Source organism: Coregonus lavaretus (genome assembly GCF_964263955.1).
Source record: "Coregonus lavaretus genome assembly, chromosome: 30".
Classification (NCBI taxonomy): domain Eukaryota; kingdom Metazoa; phylum Chordata; class Actinopteri; order Salmoniformes; family Salmonidae; genus Coregonus; species Coregonus lavaretus.
In genome coordinates, this window is record NC_140017.1 from 32,617,110 (window position 1) to 32,622,213 (window position 5,104).

Genomic DNA, 5,104 nt, shown 5'->3' on the forward strand with positions numbered 1-5,104 from the left:
ATGTTTGTGGCGTCCTTCTACGATTTACAAACAGGTGTTCGGTGACGCAGACAGCTAATTAGCACAGGTAGTCCACTTCGGTCTGTTTTCAGTAAACACGCGCTGTAACATGGAAATACGGCAGTGTGGGAACCCTAACCGTACAAATCTGTGTATCAATTGAACCTTTTTTTATGTGTTATTTCTCGCTGATACTAAAGATAAGGTCCTTATGCTTCCAAAACTGTACCGCAAGTGATGCCTGTTAATGTTTAGACCGGGTCTTAAAAAAACTCCCTCCTACAGATGACGCCTTTGTCCAATGACTTATGTGTGATGTAATGGATGGGCTAGAACAAAGACAGAGAGTGAGTGTACAGTATTACTGCCCCGGCACTAAGGATGACAATGAGCTTTTATAGCCAACTCCTACACTTTTATATTGATGTGAAAACTGAAATGTTGTTAGTATCCGCGTCAATAAATTTCATAAATAGAACAAACACATGCATGATTCATACTACTTCAGACAATATCTGGCTGTTTTAGAAAGGAAGGGGCAAAATGCATTCATTACATTCCCTACTCCCCGCTTTGTCAAGAAAAACCCAATGTTGATAGTGATGGCAACCCTGCCATGTTATTGCATTTTGCAGTCAATATTGTTCTTTTTCTACGAGTTCTGAAAGTGGAAAGTGGGACAGGTTTACGAGGGCACTTTAGAAAATGAGCCTGTGGAATTGATGTTTTGTCATCATCGGATTATGTTATTCATCGAGATGACACATTACTGGGCTGGGCTAGGGAGTAAGCGCTTTAGTTTGTATACATATATAAAATATATTGATTGTGCGTTAAGCCCTGCGGCACTCATGACAAACTATTCCTGTGATACTGGTGGATGGGGCATGGTGCAGGCAGAGTGAGAACAGCGGCTATCAGTGAAGGTATACTGCCATCTAGTGCTAGAGATGTACATGACCGTGAAAATGAGTCCAGACCAGGGGAATTCAACTCTTACCCTACGAGGTTTCGGAGCCTGCTGGTTTTCTGTTCTATCTGATAATTGATTGCAGACACCTGGTGTCACAGGTCTAAATCAGTCCCTGATTAGAGGGGAATAATGAAAAAATTCAGTGGAACTGGCTTCGAGGTCCAGTTGAGTTTGAAGGGTCTAGGCCTAGAGATCTACTGTCCTGTAGGTTTTCAGTCCAACCCTAATTTAGCATATCTGATTCAGCTAGTTAAGGTCTTGTTGAGCAGCTAATAAGTAGAATCAGGTGTGTTAAATTAGGGTTGAACTGAAAACCCACAGGATGGTAGATCTCCAGGAAGAGGGTTGGGTTAGCCCTGTTCTAGGCCATAGGCTTTGATAGACAACACATATTTGTATCATTCCAATTATGGTGTCTCTGAGAGCATAGACAGTGCCATTGAGGCTATCTCCATTTTGAAGTAGTCAAATGTCTTCTTCTACTACTTCTATGAGTTGGTAAACAAACTGAAATGGTGCATACTGCCACCTGGAGTGTGTTGTTTGAAAAGGTATAAGGCCAAGGTTGGTGATTTACTGCCACCTGCAGTTAGGGAATATTTGCTCCAGACAGAGTATAATTAATTGGCTGATCCCTACTGATGACCTGTAGGGAATGATGTGATCCTTCCTTAACCCTTAGGAAGTCCCATCCAGGGACTTTGACTTCTTCAAAGTGGCGCTGCCCATGCTAAAACAGGCTTTTGGGCACTAGTGTTGTCTATCTAAGCCTATGGTCTAGACCAGGGGAATTCAACTCTTACCCTACGAGGTCTGGAGCTTGCTGGTTTTCTGTTTTACCTGAAAATGAATTGCACACACCTGGTGTCCCAGGTCTAAATCAGTCCCTGATTAGAGGGGATTTTTTTTTTCTTTAAGCAGTGGAAGTGGCTTCGAGGTCCAGAGTTGAGTTTGAGGGGTCTAGACACTGCTGTGCAGAGGAACGATACTCCATCTCCACCTAATAATGTTAAAATGCAATGATAGCCAAGTATGGGGTTCTCTGTGTGGAAATAGTTGTTTGATGGTACAGGAGCTATATTTTAGGAGGTACAGGCAACTCTGTTGCACTACAGAAGAGCTTCTCAACTCAAGTTGTCGAGCACTATGATAACTAATGGTTTCATCATGGCATTTTAGCCTGCTATATGACCAAGACTTGTGGAGACTGGACATCAATGACTGAAATTGAGCTGAATACGAGTAGAAACAGTGTAGACACTGGCCCTCAGGATCTTGAGTCCCAGTGGCTGTAGCAGCCTATACCTGATATAACTACTTACCACCAGGGGGCAGACTTTCCTTCTTACCTGACAGTTGAGAGTCCAGGGATATCAATATTCAAAATCAATGTTGATTTCTATGTACAGTGGCTATATAAAGTCTACACCCTCTTGAACTTTATTCACATTTTGTTGCCTTAAAATTAAATCTAAAAAGGGATGAAATTAGATTTGTTGCCCATACAGATCTACAGAACCTACACATTTTCAAAGTAAAATAAAGTTGTAGAAAAATCATAATTGGATAAGTCTCCACCCCCCTGAGTTAATACTTGGTAGAAGCACCTTTGGCAGCCATTACAGCTGTGAATCATTTTCATTAAGATTCTACCAACTTTGCACAACTTTTAAGGCAAGCTCATTAGATTTGGAAATCATTGATGGACAGCAATGTTCAAACCTTATCTCTGATTTTCAAGCAAATTTAAGTCAGGACTGAGACTAGACCACCAAGGAACACTCAACACCTTGTGGAAAGCCATTCTGGTGTCTTTGGCATTACAATTTGTGTAATTGTCCCACTTAAAAATACAGCTCTATCCCAGGGTTAGGTTTTCAGAAGACTGAGGCGGGTTTTCCTTTAACTTTTTACCTTGGCTTTGCTCCTTTCATATTTATTTTGATCCTGACAAACTCCCCAGTCCCTGCCAATGATAAGCATACCCATAACATGATGCTGCCACCACAATACTTGAAAATGTTATGAATTCCAATTTGTTGTGGTTTACGTTAGCTAGATGGCTAATGCTAACGTTAGGGGTTAAGGTTAGGAGAGGGGTTAGCTAACATGCTAAGTAGTTACAAAGTAGCTAAAAAGTAGTAAGTAGTTGCAAAGTTGCCCATGATGAGATTCGAACACGCAACCTTTGGGTCGCATTATACGCTCACCCATCCACCCAACTTTAATTTTTGCCTAAGTAGCCTTCTATCTTATGTTACCATACCAAACGTAACATATCATACTAATTTGAGTGTCCCGGATTTACAGCGGCTTGCGAAAGTATTCACCCCCTTGGCATTTTTCCTATTTTGTTGCCTTACAACCTGGAATTAAAATAGATTTTTTGGGAGGTTTGTATAATTTGATTTACACAACATGCCTACCACTTTGAAGATGCAAAATATTTTTTGGGGTGAAACAAACAAGAAAACAGAAAACTTGAGCGTGCATAACTAATCACCCCCCCAAAGTAAATACTTTGTAGAGCAATTACAGCGGCAAGTCTCTTGGGGTATGTCTCTAAAAGCTTGGCACATCTAGCCACTGGGATTTTTGGCCATTCTTCAAGGCAAAACTGCTCCAGCTCCTTCAAGTTGGATGGGTTCAGCTGGTGTACAGCAATCTTTAAGTCATACCACAGATTCTCAATTGGATTGAGGTCTGGGCTTTGACTAGGCCATTCCAAGACATTTAAATGTTTCCCCTTAAACCACTCAAGTGTTGCTTTAGCAGTATGCTTAGGGTCATTGTCCTGCTGGAAGGTGAACCTCCGTCCCAGTCTCAAATCTCTGGAAGACTGAAACAGGTTTCCCTCAAGAATTTCCCTGTATTTAGCACCATCCATCATTCCTTCAATTCTGACCAGTTTCCCAGTCCCTGCCGATGAAAAACATCCCCACTTCATGCTGCCACCACCATGCTTCACTGTGGGGATGGTGTTCTCGGGGTGATGAGAGGTGTTGTGTTTGTGTCAGACACAGCGTTTTCCTTGATTGCCAAAAAGCTCAATTTTAGTCTCATCTGACCAGAGTACGAGTACCTTCTTCCATATGTTTGGGGAGTCTCCCACATGGCTTTTGGCGAACACCAAATGTGTTTGCTTATTTTTTTCTTTAAGCAATGGCTTTTTTTCTGGCCACTCTTCCGTAAAGCCCAGCTCTGTGGAGTGTACGGCTTAAAGTGGTCCTATGGACAGATACTCCAATCTCCGCTGTGGAGCTTTGCAGCTCCTTCAGGGTTGTCTTTGGTCTCTTTGTTGCCTCTCTGATTAATGCCCTCCTTGCCTGGTCCGTGAGTTTTGGTGGGCAGCCCTCTCTTGGCAGGTTTGTTTTGGTGCCATATTCTTTCCATTTTTTTTATAATGGATTTAAATGGTGCTCTGTAGGATGTTCAAAGTTTCAGATATTTTTGTATAACCCAACCCTCATCTGTACTTCTCCACAACTTTGTCCCTGACCTGTTTGGAGAGCTCCTTGGTCTTCATGGTGCCGCTTGCTTGATGGTGCCCCTTGCTTAGTGGCGTTGCAGACTCTGGGGCCTTTCAGAACAGGTGTATATATACTGAGATCATGTGACAGATCATGTGACACTTAGATTGCACACAGGTGGACTTCATTTAGGGGCTTCATAGCAAAGGGGGTGAATACATATGCACGCACCACTTTTCCGTTATTTATTTTGTATAATTTTTTGAAACAAGTTATTTTTTTCATTTCACTTCACCAATTTTGACTATGTTGTGTATGTCCATTACATGAAATCCAAATAAAATTCCATTTAAATTACAGGTTGTAATGCAACAAAATAGGAAAAACGCCAAGGGGGGTGAATACTTTTGCAAGGAACAGTATGTTTACTATGTTACGTCTATGAGACTTGGGGAATTCAGAACAGTAATATGTTAGCGCATACGTTTTCACACAATACAGAGACAGTTGTGAGGAAACACATTTTATTACTTCGTGGCCCACTGTGGCATGTGCTTTATGGTAAAATTTATAATTATTCAAACTGATGATCGTTTAAAAAAATTGTCCCAACTGGAAAATGGCCACTGAAAAATGGTTGCCTTCACGTAGTGAAAAAATG